The sequence below is a fragment of the Rissa tridactyla genome, chromosome W (genome assembly GCF_028500815.1).
Source record: "Rissa tridactyla isolate bRisTri1 chromosome W, bRisTri1.patW.cur.20221130, whole genome shotgun sequence".
NCBI classification, from domain to species: Eukaryota; Metazoa; Chordata; class Aves; order Charadriiformes; family Laridae; genus Rissa; species Rissa tridactyla.
Window position 1 is genome coordinate 3,854,299 of NC_071496.1, and position 19,552 is coordinate 3,873,850.

At 53.2% G+C, this 19,552-nt stretch overlaps 1 protein-coding gene across 2 annotated transcripts in view; it reads left to right on the forward strand.

Annotated features, from left to right (window-relative positions):
- The first annotated feature begins 10,781 nt into the window (after positions 1-10,781).
- Positions 10,782-19,552, forward strand: part of LOC128901996 (zinc finger and BTB domain-containing protein 7C-like) — a 163,358-nt gene continuing 154,587 nt past the window's right edge. The window contains exon 1 of one of the 2 annotated variants that reach the window (XM_054184243.1): positions 10,782-10,837. The gene's annotated coding sequence lies outside the window, so the exon portion shown is untranslated. Of the gene's footprint in view, positions 10,838-11,619; positions 11,673-19,552 lie in introns of those variants that run through there. The other variant, XM_054184242.1, reaches the window with a different exon arrangement.

The following is a 19,552-nucleotide window of genomic DNA, read 5'->3' on the forward strand; positions in this document are numbered from 1 at the left end:
AGGTGCCTTAGTTCCTCAAGAAACCAGGGCTTCATGTGCTTCGCCTTGACTGTAACTGCTCCACTGATCTGGGAGTATTTGCAAATTTGGTAATTAAGGAAATTTAATAGAGTGTAATAAGCCTAGGACTTTCAAACAGTTGTAATCCTTTATTTTTGAAGGTGTATGTAATTTAAATACAAAAAACCTGCTCTAAGTAAAAACCATTAAAAGAGATTCATTTTGGTCTCCATCCTGCTGGCTTACTGCATCTCAAGGAGGAAATGGGGATGTCTGATCCAGGTGCAGGGGAGGTTGAAGTCCAGGGGGAAAAATGAGGTTTGTTCTGCTCCTTGACCCAGATCTTGGGGCCATCATCTGCCCTGGCCAAGCTCTGGAGCCCTCTGGGAAGGGGTGGCTGAACATACCCATCAACTTCTCGTGGTGCACTCATCCAGGCAGCCTGGCCGAATGGAGAACCCGAGAATCAGATCATCAGAGAATCAGAGAATGTGTTGGGTTGGAAGGGACCTTTAAAGGTCATCTAGTCCGACCCCCCTGCAGTAAGCAGGGACATCTTTAACTAGATCAGATTGCTCAGAAAGTTCCTGCTGAGCCAAGCTGCAGGAATGTCACATCTCAGGACAAGCTGTGTGCAGTGTGAACATCAAAGGCTCAATTCAGTTGCCTAAACGTAGGTCTCCAATGCCACGTGAGATGCTCTAGGTACTGAGACGATGCCTGATGGCCATGACACAGGGCTCACAGGAGACATGTCATGGAGTGGTGGCTGAAGGCAACACCAGAGATGGCCTCAAACATCTCAGCTAACATAGGAGGCGCTCGTTTAGGCAACCCAGAGGCCCATGGGCCTGAGCTACCACCATGTTCTTCTTCAGTGAGGATGGGAGACATGTGGGTCATGAGACTGCAGTGGTTGTGCCTGTTCCAGTTCACTCTTCCCCTTGCAGGGCAAACAGTCCTGAAACCTGAAGGACTCCCGAGCAAAGAAGCTGGATGGAGCCAACAGAGAACCCCCCAGGACCTCTCAGCTAGAGCAGACCTCGCCTGGCTCCTGCCTCATCCACCACCCAGACCCAGGGGCAAGGATGCATCCAGGGCAGCAAGGGCTGGGCAGGGTGTAGGGCTGAAGCTCTTTGTACTCTGATTGTTCCCAGATACCGCGTGATGCATTAAAATACTTGGCATGGTGGGGAACACGGGCTTGTGTTCGCAAAGCTGGGAGTAAGGAGTGAGTAGTTATCCTAATCTCTGCCTTCCTCTCCTCCCCATCGGGGAGATGCCGTTCAATCAACTCAGGCTACTTCACGTAAGCAAATTAAATCCACAGGCCCCTTCTGCCCCCACATCTGTATTTCTCGATTGTACCTGCTAATGGCAGCTTTTGCTACACCCAGGGAAGGCCAGCAACATGCCCGTCTGAGGAACTGGCAGCCATCCCTTTGCGTGGATGAGCTTAGGAGGGACTCTCGGCAGAGTTGCGCTGAGCGCTTTTTCTCCTGGAGGCAAAATCCTCATTCCCAAAGTACACTGCAGCCAATTTACCCTGGCCCAGAGCCTGGGAACAAGAGACTATTGCTAAACTCAGACAGCCTCTTGAACTAGCGATGCTGCTCCGCGCCATTTCCCCCAAAGGCACTTTGTGTCAACGCCTCCACTCTTAACAACCTTGCCTCCACTGGATGGCAAAAGTGCCTTTTTGGCATCTGGTTTGCAGCGTTATAAAGAAAGACAATCTTCTTGCCAGGACAAGAGAGAGTCAGATGCTATCTGTGCTCCAGTCCACGGGGCACGCTGTGGGGCTGTGTCCAGACACCCAGTGCAAGCTTTACATGTCAGAGGCAGGGTGCCGGGAGGAGCAGCCCAGAGCTCCAGTCAGCTCGCCCTGCGTCTCTGCAATGCCGCGCTGCCAGATGGCAAACGCTCCCATGGACACCCCGGATCAGTCAGCGCATCTCCATCGCATGCCAGCTGAAAGTCCTCTAGACATGCTCCTGAGGCATCCCTGCTTTCCCTCAGAAATTGCCCTCGGGATGACAGCTCGGCAACCAAACTCTGAATCTCTTACTGCCATCCTTGTAGCAGCTATGAGAATAAACTCTTGCAGCATGGGAAGGTTGCTCAAGCTCAGGAGGTGACCCAATCCTGTCCTGGCCACCAAGGGGAAGAGTTTCTGGAGGAGCAAGGAGATGGTGCCTGGTCCTGTATCTCTCACGGGAGCTTCTTCATCATTATTTTTTCTAGGGTTGTCCCTCTCATAAAGAGATCTCCAACAGCACCTACCCATTTCTGACCCCATCCCAACACCACCCACACTCACCTCTGAACTTCTCCGTTCTCCCCAGCTTTCCTCACTTCCCTAGTTCTTATTTCCAGCGCTGGAAGCACCCATTGCGTACTCAAGCTTTTGCAGCCCTGGGCTGGAGCATGCCTGCTTCAGAGAATCCTCGGAGAACGGAGTTGTTAATCTGTGACCGGATCTGTTGAGCACAAGCAAACCATGATTTGCAGAGCTTATAACTAATTCAAAATTAAACAAACTTTCCTGGAAATGGCAAATGACACTTTTTGACAGCAGGACCAAATTTCATGCTCTTTCTTCAATGCGTGGAGGTTTTTCTCTCTTACAGCAGTTTCATGGAATTATTTATTTTCAAAATCTGGGCAAAACACTGTGCTTTCCCCTCATTCTTGGAAATGGTCAAAATAGTTTGGCTGAAACTTTCCGGAGAACTTCAGCCCAAGGCAGACATCTGGCATGGAAAAATTTTTGCCCAAACAATTACAGTTGGACGAAACTATAAGCCGAATTACCGGCGCCTTAAGTGCTAGGCCCTGATAACTCTGGATATGCTGGGGACCTGCACTGGCCATGAGAGCGGTCTGTAAATATGATGAAGATTTAGGGTCTTCTGCTCTAGGAAAAGGTAGGGGAGAGGATAGCCACGAGAGGGAGCGCAATTCCTTATTCTCACCACGCAGCACAGCCCCGCTGCTGCTAATCACACCAGCCCTCCGGCTACGAGCTGTGTTTCATCTGTAGATGGGTCCTGTGCTGTGTCGAGTCTCACCCAACGAGAATTATGAAGGAAACGATGAAGATATGCTCCTGTCACGTCTAGCAAACAGCCCACCCGCATGCCAGGCTATTGCAACATCGGGCATTTGGCTTCTGAAACCACAAACGGTAGGTGAAAAGTTACAAGGAGATTCAAAGAGGTCTCAGTGCTGGACCTGAACATGTGGATGGATCCTAAGAAGACCTGGAGCACCGTGTGTCTGTCCCAGCTTCTTGCAGCACCAAAAGGAGAGAGGCCCTGATCTTGAACGGCCACTTGACAATTCAATCTGCAAAAATCCTGGCCTCCCCGAAGACACTAGAGAGACGATGGGCGAGCTCGAGGGAATCAGATCCCCACACCATGGTTCCCAACCCAAGTACCTCCAGATGAACACTGGCTACAGTCTCATCTTCAAAGTGACCTACTCAATGAGGTCAGAACCACAATGGACTTTTTGCTCCACAGGGGAGGTAGCAGGGAATGTGCAGGGGACCTATTCGCATCCCAGCAACACTGCAATCGCTGCATGCTCCAGGCGTGTTTTACTCACTCAGGGCTCAGGCCAAATCTAAGACACGCCATCAAATGTGACCAAATTATTGTCACATAACAAGTTACGGCCCATGAGCTGGGCTGCTAAATCGTTCCTCTGCGTGCTCACGGCCTGCCCATGTGGCAAAGGAAAATGTGTCCGCTGAACTTGCCACGAATGTGGTTTAAATCACAGGTTTTCCTTCGGAACGGGAGCACGTTAAGAGCTTACACGAGGTCCGCAGCTCCAAGACAGGTTGGTAACTTAGGCTGCTAGGGTAACAGTCAACGGGTTTGAGCCGATGTACTTTATCTCACAATTTGGGTTGTCTCCTCCTACACACCAGGACGGTCACAGCAGCTCAGCTGAGGGGGCAGCTAACCTATGAAGCCACCATATTTCAGTGGCATTGGTTCAGGAACTTAAGGCCACTGAGCCTTGACAGGCACAGGCAGGGAAATTTTGCAGGCGCTGGACTAGCCACAAGAGGGGGATCACAGTGAATGCAAGAGATGCTGAAAACTGTCTGGAAAACATACCGGAGCCCCAGGCTTAAGGGGCACGGATCTCCCTGCTCTGGCTGCTTTACCTTCCATTCACAAACCAGTTTGCCTAACAACACCTGATACACCCCTTAAAATTACGGGTGAAGGAAAACTGCACTTTGTCCCCTGGAAAACCAAGAACACCTCTTCGTACTAAATATTTCAAAAACAGCCTTTGAAAAATAGGTATGTTTATATTGGCCAAAGCACACACGTCCTTACCCAGGCTAACTCTCACATCTTACGGCCAGGCGAGAAAATGTGCTTTATTCTCTTACCCTGTGGATTTATTACCGACCTACAGTCAAACCCACGAAGATCACGTATGTGATCGCACAGGGACAGCAGGCACAGCCGTTATGGCGAGGAGGACGGACTCCTAGGACTCGAGCTATCGGATAATCACCATGAGCTGTTGGGGGGGATAGGAAGATGCTGCACGGCCAGGCAGGATCTGTTTTTTCCCCCTCTCGAAGGGGTGGCACGCAGACACACTAGTCATGGCAACTGTCATCTTGGGTGCGATCAGCCAGGTTTTTAATTGGCTTGCAGATGTTATGCCCCAGCCATATATATTATTTTCACTTAAGTTTATGTCAGCAGGAACAGGAGCCTACTAAATTTATCCCCTGTGCTCAAGACTAACTGCGCAGGCCTTGAAGGGTATTTTTAATAGGAGGTAAACCTCATCCACAAACAGTCTCTCATTTCAGGCCTACAAATGAGATATTTTCCAGCCCAGTTTAACTCCAACCCTGCCCCTTCCTTCCACAAGCCCCAAATGACTGTTTTCTCCTGATTCTTTGGTCATTGTGTAAGTGTGATATCCCTTGGCAGCGCCTACAAAAGAGCTGGGGAGGAACATGGTTCCTGCCCATTTGGCTCCTTTTAGGGTTAAAGCCAGGATGAGTTTTGTGCCTAAAGCAACATCCTTCACGCAAATGCCAGTATAACATAAATCGTGCCGGGCTCTGAGGAGAAGCAAATGTCAAAAATTAAGTTATTCTTCTGCTTGACTCACAAATCCAAGTAGCATGCAAATAAAGAGGAGCCATCTGTTCAAGTCCCTGGGCCATTTCAAGTTAAGCATCCTGCGCCAGCTTCAGCTCCCAGTTACATCGGGTCAGCCCTGCTGGCTGGCCTCCACAGGACACGCTCAGCCTTGCCCAGGACCGCCTGTCACCGCACGAGTGTCTGTAACCCTTCACGCTCCTCTTCAGCTCAACTGGCATGCTGTCGCTGAAGCCGCTTTCAGCTGCTCACGCTCGGACGCAAGGTTTCCCTACTTCCAGGCGGCTTCACAAGCAGGATTTTGGGGTTTCTCCTGGTTTAGTTCCTTCACTGTGCGTATCAGGCTTGGTCCCTCGCCGCCCTGTGATGCTTCGATGATGCATCAGAGCAGTTGGTGCATTGATCTGAAATCAGATTTGTCACTGGCTTCAGCGGAGCCTGTGCTACACCCATGGCTGACTTCCTGCATCTCCAAGGACACTTCATTATCGTCGACAATGCAGATCCGTCAGGCTAAACCATCGTTGGAGGAAGAGCGGATTACCACCTCATTTGAGAGAGGAGGCAAAGTGAAAGGAGACCTGACCATACTGCAGATGGGCGCGGAGATGTTTAGTAAGCTGGCCCTGACGCCATCTGTAAGCATTATCTTGAGAGAATCATCATACCAGGGACAGGTTGCCCTGGCAAAGCCTGGCTGTGTAGGTGGAGCTTGCATGTCCCGAAGGACTTGGGCTGTGTTAGGCCCACCACCTTCACAGCCCAGTCGCAGGAATGATGGCGAAAATGATGCCCTCATGGAGCACGTTTTACTTCCAAGCACCAGGCTGAAGTCTACGGGGCATTAATTATCACGGTACAGCCAGGGGACCGGAGCTATAGTTGTGAGCGGTATTTAAGGCTGCATAAACCTAAGGATGAGGAGGGCTCTAGGTGGAAAATAGGAGAAGGTTTGGGGTCTGTGCTGGGGGCCAGTAATTAACCACTGAGCATCCAGTCAACATGTGAGCGCTTCTGTCTCACTGCGAGCTCAGACGGGGCAGTTTAGGCCGTAGTTGACAGGAGATCTCATAGTTGAGAGAGTTGCTGCCCTTCTTCTGTGCTTCTCTCCTCCCAGCTAAAGTAGCCTGGTTCCAGCACCTCTCAACTCCCACCTCTTCTCCAAGGACTCCCCCATCCCACCCAAAACCGACGGAAACTCCAGGGTAGCTCCACGGAAGCGAGGAGAGTTAGATTGCTGTCAGTGCAAGGGGAGAACAGGAGGTATCAGTGAAGGAACACTCCCTGCATCCTCAATGTATAAAGAAAGAAAGAAAGAAAGAATCATATCTAGCTTTGTCCCTTGTTGAACCGGCAGCTCCAGATCAAAATCAACGAGCAGGTTATTGGAGTAAAGCAAATAATGTTGCAATGATAAGAGAAGGACCATTAGCTTTCTTGGCTGAATCCCGCACTTGAGCGGGAGCACTCGGACGGGCAGCGCACCGACACTTCAGAGGCAGCGGTGCGTACCTGTGATGGATGTGGAGATGTTAATTCAGAGAACACGCTTTCGGTATGCCTTCTCCTTCAAACGGGAATGGACAGACCCTCAAATAAACACCAGGGAAGCTAGGAGTGAGGTTTCCAGTCCGTGCTGGCTGGTATCTGCGGGTGAACTGAGCTACATCACACCCTGCCTCATGCAGGCTGGACCTAACCCAGACGGAGAGTGTCTTCATCCTGGCAAGAGCCCCGCGCATGCTTTGGTGCCACCCTTCCAAAGTCTGGGCTTAGGGATTTCCCTAACAGGGCCTTGAAGGCTTACAGAGCTGGGATGGAGAAGAGACGCACACATGCTGAAGCAACCATGCCACACTTGCTGAGAGGTAGCACTGGAGAGCTTTTACAATGTGAGTCACTCGCTGAGCTCCATCTCATGGCATATTAAGCAGCATGAATCAAAGACTGAAAATGCAGGGCATGCCTTGCCCTACAAAAACACCATCAACCACTTTAGTTTTTAAGTAATGATTTGCTATTGATTATGTGCATGAAGATGAGGTAGTTCCCTACCTCTCCTGCCAATTCCCACACTCTCAATCACATCACGAGCAAATGCCAGAGTCGAGCCCGCTCTAACAGAGCTGAGTTACTGCTCTTCGGAGGGGATAAACTGGGCACCTCAGAAATCTCTGGGACAATGCCTGAGGCTACCTGAGTTGACCAAAGAACTCCATAAGTACAAGTGGAACAAACATGGCAGAGGGTAGGGGTGGCCATGTCTTCCTGACCCTATAAACCACAGGCCAAAGTCTTCACAAGTCCAACAGCCACAAGAGCTGCCAGACATCCCGTGGAGAGCCAGGTAGGGAACACGGTCTAGAAGCAAGGTGCTCATGCAACATGGTTCCCAGGTGCTGCGGTGCGTTCAGGTTCAGTGATCCTTCCTGCCAAGGGAAGGTGAGCCGAGTGCCAAGGAAGACCACAGCACAGGCAGCGTCCTCGCTGGCTGGGACATAGACCCGCCAGATCTGAAGAGGGTTGGCAGGGCCAGAAGCTGGTAAAAAGTAACAACCAAGAGTCCCAGGTAGGGTGAGGGGATGAACTGGGTCCAGAGTTCATGTAGGAAGAGCAGGAGCAGGACTGGGAACAAGGCTACAATGTAGGTCTGACACTGATCCAAGACACAGGACCCCACGCAGGAGTACAAATAGGTGCTGCTCACAGATCACCTATTTGTAACACAGCTCAGGCAAGGTGCCCAGGCCTGAGCTGAAGTGGAGCCTCTGCGCTAATTAGTGGAGGATGCGTGGGTGGAGGTGAGGTTGGTCAGGGTAATCAAGGCCAATTAGTGCACTCAGGACCCTGACACAACTAGATGCAAAGTGGAGCAGGAAGTTATGTTTCTGTTTTATCCATTTCTAATCTCAGGCCAAGGTCGTCTTTGGTTTGGTCCCATCTCAAGTTTGCCCTGTGGCTGGGCGGGAGGAGAAGACAATCACAAGCAGATACAAGTGTCACTTTCTGCCCCGTGACAGGTTGTGTCTAAAGCTGCTTTCCCTGCTAGCCTCTCGCCTGCTGTGCTGGTGAGTGTTTGCCAGACAAAGGCGTGCGGGAGTCCTTAGCGTACGTCTGGCTTGTGTCACGCACTCTCTCCAAGACGCTTGTGCTGCAGTGGGTTCAGATGCTTGGGAAGGCAATACCATCTCGATGGATTTTTGAAGGCAGGACATGTACTAGGGAGATGAAGGGGTAGCACCACGTTGTTCATGTCAGCGTGTTTTACACGAGCTTGTTATTTTAAAAATAATCAGGTGCTAACTCTGGATCTAGAGAACAAGATAAAGCGTGGGGTTTTTCCTGTGTTCCCTATGGAGAGCTTCTGTGGCTGGACCTTCCTCTCCAAAACCAGGTGATACAGAGGAGTCATAGTTTTATCACGCAAAAGCTCTCTGCGGTTCTTTGAGGGTTAGCCCCCAATCCTGCCCCTGCTTTCTGTTGGGAACAGCAGCAGAGAAAAGTCACAGCAGCCGCCCCTGCCCTTTCCAATTTAAACCTTCCCTTTAAATCCAAAAATGCACTAGTACTGAAAGATTTCCACTGAAATCGGAGGGTTTTGACTAAGTAACGCATTCAGAGTCAGATCCCAGGTTGGATCGGCAGTTAGCAATGGTTACACTCGGTCTTAGAGCAGAGATCCCAGTCTGAATCGCAGCATCGCTGTGCCAGAGTCCTCCACCTGAAACAGCTGGATTGCAGGACAACGTACCCTAAAGGAACAGCTGGAAATGGCGTTTCACTGAAAACATTTGATGAAAGTTTGCTGCATCCACTACAAAAATCCTGGAAAATAGCATACAAATATGCTGGAAATGTTCTAAATCCACATGGGAAGGACACCCCTCCAAATAGCTGATATTGAGGGTGAAGACTCAACTACTTAGAGTTTAAGCTGACAATGTTCTTCCATGACTCAGCATCGTGCCGACTGTGCTCAGGGACCCGGTGGGAAAGCACGGAAGCCTGATGACGGGGTAGGCTGCCAGAGGAAATAAAAACAAACAAAAAAAATAATTCAAAAATCCCAAATACCCAGAACAACAGCCTGCCAAAGGAAACAACCAACAAAAAAAACCCCCAACCCTGCTGTCAGGACCTCGATATTTCTTCCTTTGGAATACCAGTTTTGGGACCAAGTTGATTAAATGTATAAAGGAGGCTTCTTGCTATCTGAATTTCATGGAGTGAGCTGGATTTACGTGCATTCTTTGCCAGCTTTCTCTGCAACTGTTATTCCCTCACAGCCCAAGCCTTGCGAGGGTGAGGAGTGATAGGGGACCATCCCTCAGTTTTGTCAGGTCGGCTTCGGGGATGATGTCGGTAGAACAAAACATGGGGCAGGTGGCACCCTCAGCTTGTGACCCACAGGAACATGGAAAAAGATACTTTCAGGAAGTTTGGGGTTTTTTTTTTCCTCAGAAGAAAAACTTTTAGTTTAAATCCCCTTACCCAGCACACTGGGGAATGCAGGCGGACGGGGGCAATTAGGAAGGGGAAGGGGAGGGGAAGCCGTAAGACATTCCCCACTGCACCGTGCCTGCGAGTGGGACCTGGGGGTCTTGCAGCGGGACGACAGTGCTGGAGCAGCGCTGCTGCTCTATATTTTGTTTGTTTTTTTTTTTTTTCCCCCCATCTAAGGGTTTATTCAGCTGGAATCACCTAATAGTCCAGGACATGACTGCTCGCTTCGCTCTTTCTCCAGAGGGCATGGCATTTCGCCCCGCAAACCCTCCCAGCGGCCGAGAAGGCCGGTAACCGGCCCAGGGGGGCTGAAGGTGGGCACCGGGCAGCTCCCCCTTCCCAACGGCACCGGCTTCCCCCAGCTCTGCCCGCAGTTTGCCGTGCCAGGCCCCCATGCCAGCCGGCAACTCTGCTCCCTCAGGCACGGCCGCGGCGGGGCTGAGGGGATGGCGCCTCCACGGCCCTCCCGCGCCCCGCGGAGGCCGCCCCCACTCCTGTTGGTGGCCGTTACCGGCCTCAGAGAGCCCCGGAGGGCCGTGAGGGGACGGCGGTGGGTCGTGAGGGGAAGGCGGGTGGTCGCGAAGGGACGCTGGAGGGCCGTGAGGGGAAAGCGTACGGAGGGGACGGCGGAAGGTCGCGAGGGGAAGGCGGGCGGCCGTGAGGGAACGGCGGAGAGCCATGAGGGGACAGTGGAGGGCTGCGAGGGAACGGCGGAGAGCCGTGAAGGGAAGGCGGGTGGGCGGGCGGCCGTAAAACAACTGCAACCACCGCCTCCCGCCGCCCCGTCCCTGAGGCGAACGGGCGCGGCGCCCCCCCCCCCCGCTCCCCCTGAGGCGCCCGCTGGCCCCGCCCCCGCCTCCCTCCCATTGGCTGATCCACCCGCCCGTCCGCCGCCGTGGCTTTGGACCTGTCAACCCCGCCGCGGGGAGGGGGGGGACGCACATTAGCCCCCCCCCCCCCCCCCCCCGCCGGTCCCACGTGGCAGCGCCCGGCGCCCCGACGGGGCGGGCGGGACGGCGGGACGCCCCCTCACCCCCCCGCGGCCGGTGACACCCCCCCCCCATCCCCCCAACGGCGGAGGATGGCGGGGGGGGGCAAGCCGAGGGGAGGGAGCGGGCTACCGACATCCGGGCCCTTCGCTCGCCGCCGCCAGCCGCGGGTCAGCGCCGCCGCCGGACGGGCAGGTGGGTTCGGCACCGGGCGGGGGGGGGGGTGACCGGGGGGTCCCCCGCTGTCCCCAGCGCCCTCCTCCCGCCCCGCGGGGACGCTCCTGCGTGGGGCGGCGGCGGCTGCCTCCCCTCCCGCCCCTCCATCCCTCCCTCCGCCGGACGGGGGGGACGGTGCCCGGGTCTCCCGGAGGGGCCGCGGCACCGGCGGGTCCCCGAGCTGCGGCAGCACCCTCACCCCCGCCTTCCAGGTCTGCCGTTTTCCCCTCCCTCCTTTTTACCGGGTAGTTGTTATTAATAATTTTTATTGTTTTTTTTTCTTGAGCAATTAGTATTTTTTTTTTTATTTAATTATTATTTTTTTCCCTACGGTGGCAAAAACTTTTGCCGGAGTTGCTGCCGCAGCCGGCGCGATGCCGAGCGCTGCCAAGCGCCCGCCGGCTTAAGAGGATCGGCTTTTACTTGTAATTAAGGACAGGACGCGGAGGAAAGGGCGGGGGGCGGTTGTGTGTGACCCCATCGCGGCCCCTCTGCCCCTCGGCAGGGACCCGGTGGCTCAGGGTCATCCCCCCCCCCCCGCCTCCGGTGCTGGGGAGCCCTGGGTGGGTTTTTATCCCGGTTATTTACCCGGCTGCTGCCCGAGCGCGGTGGGAACTCGGAGGCGGGTTGTGGCTCTGGGTGGCACCTCGGGCGAGGCGTTGTCCCCGCTGGTGCTGACGGGCTTCACGCTGTGTCACCGTGTCACTTAGGTTCGCCTGGCGCAGGATCCCCCCCCCGCCCGCACCTCCTCACCCCTCCCCGGATAACCTCTCGTCCTGCCTCCCCGGCGGCAGCACCGAGCTCGGGCGATGCGGTAAGTGCCGGCGTGGGAGCGGGGCTGGCTGCCCCCCGAGGGGGCTGCCCGGAGGAGGGGGACCTGGGGGGCTGCCGGTGTGTCCCCCGCTGCCCAGGGACCCTTGAGCCTGGGGGCGAGCATCCCTGGGATGGGATCAGCGTGGGGCGAGCATCCCTGGGGCGGGTTCAGCCCCGGTGTGGGGCGAGCATCCCTGGGGCGGGCCCGGCCCCGGTGCGGGGAGTGTGGGGAGAGCATCGTTGGGAAGGGCTCAGCCACGGTGTGGGGAGTGTGGGGCAAGCATCCCTGGGGCAGGCTCAGCATGGGGCGATTATCCCTGGGATGGGCTCAGCCCCGGTGTGCGGAGTGTGGGGCGAGCATCCCTGGGATGGGCTCAGCCCCAGTGCGGGGAGCATGGGATGAGCATCCCTGGGATGTGCTCAGCCCCAGTGCGGGGAGCGTGGGATGAGCATCCCTGGGATGTGCTCAGCCCCAGTGCGGGGACTGGGGGGCGAGCATCCCTCAGAGGTGCTCAGTGTAGGGGGGAGCATCCCTGAAATGTGCTTAGCCCCGGTGCGGGGAGCATGGGGCGAGCATCCCTTGGAGGTGCTCAGTGTGGGGCGAGCATCTCTCAGAGGTGCTCAGTGTGGGACGAGCATCCCAGGGATGATCTCAGCCCCGGCGTGGGGAGCGTGGGGCGAGCATCCCAACTGGCACGGCTGCCTTGCCACCTCCCGCACAGCTGGCAGGGGTCCTGGCATCCCCCAAACGTCCCCGCTGTCCCCCGTCCGCACACACCGTGCGGCAGGAGGGGGAGCTCGCACCGCGCCGGCTGAAGGGGACGGGGGGAACCCTGCAGGACAGGGGACAGGCCCGGCCTGTGCGGGGTCCCGGGAGCCCCCCTCTGCCCCGAGCAAGGGGAACCCCCTTCCTCTGAACTCCCCCTATTCCGCCAGCCCTCGCCGCGGCTCCGGCGCTGAATTTCCTTCTGCCCATATCGCGCTATTGATTGCTGAGCTGAACTTCCTCCCGAAATCATTAAACCTTAAAAAATTGATGGCACAATAGAGCCCTTTATTAGCCACATAACTTTTCTGGCTTTCTTCCTTTCTTCTTAATTTCTTTCTTTCTTTCTTTCTTTTCTTTTTTTTTTTTTTTTTCTTTTAATCAACACAAAAGGGCAGAGCCTGAGCTCAGATTTGTGTCCTGTGTCGTCCCCCCCCGCCCCTCCTCCTCCACCCCAGCCACCCATCAGCACAGCCGTGCCGGGCTATTTATTAGGAAAAACGGCAAAGAAGGAATCGATGTGTGCAGGTTTTTTCTTTTCTTTTTCATCACAGCCTCCTCTCTTTACAGCCTGCAGATAGGTCTATTTATTTCGGCTCTTATAAATAAAAATATTTGAATGGGGACTGTAATATTTTATTCCCTGTCGTGCCCATCCTTCGGTCTAACGGCGGCTGAGTTCTTGCTCGATATTAACTTACCATTTTAGTAACAGTTGAGTTTTCCTGAAGGAAATCCCTCCGGGCTGGCCATTACCGTGTCATTGTATAACACAGCAGAAAGATGGATTACCTGGGTGGATCTCCTCCAGCGTGACTTCTCCAAGTGACAGACTTCAGCTAATTCATCCCCGCTCCCCTTGCAATCGTCGGGGTGGGTTTTGTAGATTCTAGGGAATATTTGCAGTATCCTTCGGCGTGCGGTTGTAAATACAGGCGCTGATTTTCCAGGTGGGACTGTTGGCAGCATCCCGCTTTCTGCAAAGCCCCGGCTCCTGGAGGCAAGTCAACCCCTTGTGAGTTGTCCTTTAGCGGAGAAATATGAAGTTTTTACTTTTTTGGGTTATTGCGAGAGGTTTTGAGATGTGTTTGATGGGTTTGGATAGAGGAGAAAGGAGGCAAAAAAAAATAATACTACATTTATATGTGTGGGTGTGTATGGGCGTAAAATAAATCGCACGATTTTGGAGCTGATATAACGTTTTGTTGAAGGATCCCTTGGTGATCCTGTGCTGGAGTGAAAGTCACGTAGAGGGGACACTGCCTCGCTGCGTGGCCTTGGGCCAGTCATTTATCTTCTGTGCTGCAGTGTCGGTGTCTCCGGAGCCTGGCTGCCTGCGCTGCCCGCGTTTCCTGCTGTCCCTGTCTTAATGCTGTCCCTCTCCTCCCCACCATCCCTGGAGGTGTTGAAGGCCAGGTTGGCTGGGGCTTGGAGCAACCTGGTGTGGTGGGAGGTGTCCCTGCCCAGGGCAGGGGGTTGGAACTGGATGATCTTTAAGGTCCCTTCCAACCCAAACCATTCTATGATTCTATTTTAATTTTCATGTGGCTCTTGCACCCCCTTATTTTTAGGGTGTTGCATCAGGGTGCTAACCCTGGGGTGCAAAGCCCCCCCCCCCTACAAATGCTTCCTTTCTGGCCCAGGAGCAATAGGTGCATCCCTCTGTGCTCTCCGTTTTCCAGGGGAATCCATTGATTCTGGGTAATGCCGACTGCCCTGCGTGCCCCCCGTTTGTCATCGCTACGGAATATTGCATGCCGCTGCTGGAAACGATGAAGCTGTAAAACAAGACTAGCTCGGAGGGGTTTGTAGTTTGCAGATGACACCAAGCTGAGTGGTGCGGTTGACACACCTGGGGGACAGGATGCCATCCAGAGGGACCTGGACAAGCTCGAGAAGCGGGCCAATGTGAACCTCGTGAGGTTCAACAAGACCAAGTGCAGGGTCCTGCACCTGGGTTGGGGCAACCCCTGGAATCAGTACAGGTGGATCTAATACAACCCCCCTGCCCTGAGCAGGGACACCTCCCACCAGACCAGGTTGCTCCAAGCCCCGGCCAACCTGGCCTTGAACACCTCCAGGGATGGGGCAGCCACAGCTTCTCTGGGCAACCTGGGCCAGGGGCTCACCACCCTCACAGCAAAGAGTTTCTTCCCAATATCTCATCTAAATCTCCCCTCTTGCAGTTTAAAGCCGTTCCCCCTCATCCTATGGCTCCCCTCCCTGCTCCAGAGTCCCTCCCCAGCTTTCCTGCAGCCCCTTGAGGGACTGGAAGGGGCTGGAAGGTCTCCGCGGAGCCTTCTCTTCTCCAGGCTGAACCCCCCCAGCTCTCTCAGCCTGTCCTCCCAGCAGAGGGGCTCCAGCCCTCCCAGCATCTCCGGGGCCTCCTCTGGCCCCGCTCCAACAGCTCCGTGTCCTCCTGCTGTTGGTGCCCCAGAGCTGGAGGCGGCGCTGCAGGGGGGTCTCCCCAGAGCGGAGCGGAGGGGTGATTAAGCCTTATCAAAAAGTTCTGAGTTTGCCCAGACCGGGGCTTTGCAGTTACCAGAACCAGGTGCCTGAAGACTTATTTAGGCAGCTAAATCTCTGTGAAACCCTTCTCCTTCATCGCCCAGAGCATCCCTGCTGTCCCAGCCGCCCTCCCACCGCAGCAGCCCTCTCTCCTCGGCGGCGGGGACTCTCCGTTCTTTTCTGCCACGCTCCAGAAGCTTATACAATTTTTTTGGCGCTTTTCCCCGAAGTCATTATTCTGGGTAACATGGTTTGTTTGTTTATCCTTTTTGGTTTTAATCATACATTTATTTATTTTATTTTTATTTTTTTTTTTATTGTGTCTGAAAAGCTCCAGGGCTTCCTTTCCCCTCCCTGCTCCCAGATGGTCGCCTGTAAAAAAAATAAAAAAAAGGAAATATTAGAATAAAAAAGGAAATAGTTCGGTTCTGCAAGGTATGAAGTTTGGCTTTTCCAGAGAGGATGTGGGAGAGAGAAAAGGAGGGGGAAAAAAAAGTGGCAGGTGTGTTTGGAGGGAAGGGTGTGCCCTGCCGTGTATTTTAAGCTCTGCTGGGTCCGTGCCACTCGTTTTACAGCGTTCGGGTGAAAAGGGATCCGGGTCTCGCTCTGCTTTTAATCTCACCGCGACCAGCTCGGCGAAACAACCCTCCTCGTTCTTCTGAATCCGTCTCATTTATTTAATTAGATTTTAGTCCTCCGTTGTCGTTGTTGGGAGGAGGTGCGTTGGCTTGTTTACCTAAGCTCGTTGGCCTGAAAGGGTTTGCATTTTTTCTTTTGGAGGAGGAGGAAGGAGCAGGCGGGTGGGGAACGGTGGAGCTTGCCAGGCTGCTGGTTTCCTCTCCAGTGGATCTCCAGGAGCAAAGGGAGTCGCTGTAAGAGCGGGGCTCAGAAGAAAGACTTCAAATGGGTGAGGTGACACTGCCTGTTCCTGGTGGCAAGGAGAACCAGGACCCAGCTCTGCCTCCAGTGCAGGTGGTGGTGCAATTCCCAAGGAGCAGGGCCAGGCTCTTGGCAGACCCCCATGGCTTGGAGGTCCAGCCCATGCTGGTGTCACCTTGGCTGCTGCGGCTCGCGGTGGCACCAACAACCCGTAGTGGTTGTCCACACGCGTGATCCTTCATGCAGTGTGACAAACATCTGGCATGGTTAGAGGAGGTGATCCAGGGCCTGGCCACAGATGTGGAGTTAGCCCACATTCTCATGGGTGCTGCTGGGCCACGTCAACCTGCTTTTGGACAACATGTTGGCTTCGTCAAGGTCAAGTGTGGTGCAGGTCTGCGCCTTGCCAGACCAGAGCTGGGATATTGCAAATCCACTCACCGCTTCTGCGTTGCTCACCAGCAGCAGAGCCTGCACGCCGCCTCGGGGCACTTATAGAGAAGAGGAGTGGTATGGGCTGATAGCATCTCATCCTGCCGGTCCATACAAATCAGCGCTGGAGCACGCGTTGGGCGTGCTTGTTGTTCCTAGAGGGAACAGGGTGGGTAGGGAGGCTGTCCCAGCAAGGACAGCTTTATCTGGGTCTGGCTTTGCAGAGGCGTGAGCTGATGGCCTTTAGTTGCTCTCGTTGTGGTCTAGGTGTTTTGGTGGGACTTGTGTCTCAATATGAAAGGTCTGTCTGAGGCTCCTTGTCCTACCTGAGATGGGGCTTCTGTGGTCCTCTTCTGGTTAAACGCTTAGACGGATGCTCTGTGGATTGGGGTTCTCTTTTTGTTTGTTTTGCTGGGGTTTTTCTTGGGATTTGGGGACATCTTCTGGTGTTACCTCCATTGTCCGCCAATGGCAGCCATGGTGCTTCCTTTTCTCCTGTGTGGTCTGTAAAGCTGGTGCTGCCTCTTGCTGCTGCTGTCAGGCTGCATATTGATAGCACGGCCTCAGTCATGGTTGGCACCTGAATGAATTACTGCAATACAAATAAATAAGGAAAAAAAAATAAGAGTATTTGCAAGAGCGACGGGTTGGAGATCTAACATTTATGCAGAGCCATTCATCAGAAATGACGCCCAAATGTTCTATAAACCCTCAGAGGCACGTAAAACGCTGCTCCCAGGCTTCAAGGCAGCATCAACTGTTTAATAACAAAACTACACCACAGTTCAGGACCTGAAATGCAGAATTACTGCCTCCACTTGGAGCTGCAGGGAAAATTTGCGTCCAGAAATAGGATGAATCCTATTAGAAACTGGCCAGGGCATCTCCTATGAACGTGACGTGGGCATTTGATTTATAGAATCATAGAATGGTTCGGGTCAGAAGAGACCTTAAAGATCATCTAGTTCCAACCCCTCTGCCGTGGGCGTCTGCCAGTGGGCAAACCCAGCAGCTTTATGGCTTATCTCAAAGTTGTCACCTCTGCCAGCCAAGCATTCCCAAGACGGACATGGGTCCTTTTGGGTGCTGGGGCGAATGATGCTCTAGAAAGTCGTAAGTAACCTTTTGGGGTACTGATTTGCCGAGAAAAGTGGTGTCTCCCATCCTGTTGTGGCTACTTCTTGCAGATTTTGGGTCTAATGCAGGCGAGATTCACCAGTCTGCAAGATGGCCTTTGGCCCTGTAGGACCTCTTGGTCTCTGTTCCTGGTGGAAGAAGCCTTTCCAACACTGGCTGAACCTTCCCATTGCATCATGTTTAACAACACGCAGCACAGGAGGAGGTTGGGAGGGAGGAGAAAAGTTTACTTCTTGCCCTCTATTTTCAGTTTAACCCCCAAATGATATTTTTATTTATTTATGGGCTCAGGCCTTCTCCTTTCTCCAGGCTTTGCCTAGCGTAAGACCTGAAGATTTGCATGCGTGATCAAATCTGATGGGACTAAACAAATCAGCATTAGCAAATGTATGGACCTCAAGCTAATTGGCAGGTGATGAACTCCATGACTGCAACGAAGACGAGCCCTTCTGTAGAGCATGTTGTACCTTGGCACAGAGACACGAGCAAGAAGCCACTGGCAACTCTTAAATATAAATCCCTTCAGGGGATTTATTTTTAGGTTGCCTGGCTTTGTGATGAACGCACGATCAAAGTAAAACCAAAAAAGGGTGGGCAGGAGCAGGGTGACCTCAGCTAGGTCAGCAGTGAGCTTGAGGTTAAAATCCAGAAGATTCACTAAAATTGGTGACCGTTTGCAGCTTGAGAATTAAGTTCCAGAAGTTAATCACGGTGATGCAAGAGAAAACGTTTCAGGGTATTCATTGTCGCTGTTAAGCATCTTGATTGTCAATTAAATAGAGGAGAAGAGAAACATGACTGATGATAGTCACTGGAGTTGCTCAGCGGGGATTTGCAGGCAGCGTTGTTATTGCATTGCCGTCTGCCGGCAGCGCTCCGCCTGTCAGCCCTGCCTTTATAAATCGTCCTTTTTTGGATGTTTGCAGCTTGGAGTATCTTTTAGGGGCTGGAATTTGGTACCGGGGGGCCTTGGTCTTCTCTTTAACCCAAAGGCACCGGGCGTTGGTGCGGACCTGGTGTTGGCCGGTGCTGTCGATTCATTAAATTTATCCCTGAGACTCTGTTTAAAAGTATTTCTTTTTTTTTTTTTTTTCCCCCAAGAAGACAAACACTTCTTGGCCAGCCTGTTGAGAAGCACGGAGACGCCATGTGAAATTGTAAGTGGGAAACAAGCAGCAGGGTTTCTTTAATGATGACCGTTTCCAATGATGAGGTTACAAATGAGCCCTTTGATAACGTGCAACTCATATGACGACACAGGAACGTACCGGGTTCAGGTCGTAAATTTAAAGTGGCCCACGCTAACGACAGGCGTCGCAAAATAACCATCAAGCTGGAAATTAATTTAGGGTCAGTTTACAAATAATTGGTTTTATGATTCCCCTTTGAAATAGGAAAAAGAGGATCTTACCCTCATTTTTTTGTGATGTTGATGCAACTCGAGCGTCTCACTTCAGCAGCTTCATGTGTACGTGTACGGATGTACTCCTGCAGCACCGCCCGTGTTATTTTTTGATGCCTTTTTTAATGCCTTTTATTATGGACCGAGCTCACACCACTTCCAAGTGTGAGTGATTTTGTTCGCCTGGATAATCCATTGATTTTCAGGAGCAGACCCTCACCGGGGCTCTGCGTGCGGGGTTATTCTAAGCCCATTATCTTTATCGGGCTTTGAATTGTAAAGAAATGGCCGGCCATCCCTGTAAAATACCTGTTTGCTCTTGGTTTGAGTGTGCAATCCCAGCTGAAAGCGAGAGGTAGAAAAACTATCGCCTTAATACGCAGCGTCTAGGGTGAAGCAGGGAGGAGGAGGGTGGTATCTTCACAGCATCTTCACAGTGGCTTTGGAGGTCATCTTATTTACACCAACAGCTTCTTTAGAGAAACAAGTTGGAGCCTTTAGCAAAGCCCTGGAGCAAAGTGCCGTCAGCCCTGGCTGTGGATGGGCTGAGGGTGGTGGTGGCATCTCGGGGTTGGTGATGCTGAGCAGCCCTTCACACCGTAACCCGTATTGGACCTGGACCGCTTCCCCAGGATGCGCTTGCTGCAGAGCTGGGGGTAAAAAAAGATGCGATACTGGAGCTATTTGTCCCACGGCCAAGCTGAATTGCTGGATCGCTTGAATTTTTTGGGGGGGAGGAATAGAGGAAAAAGGCACT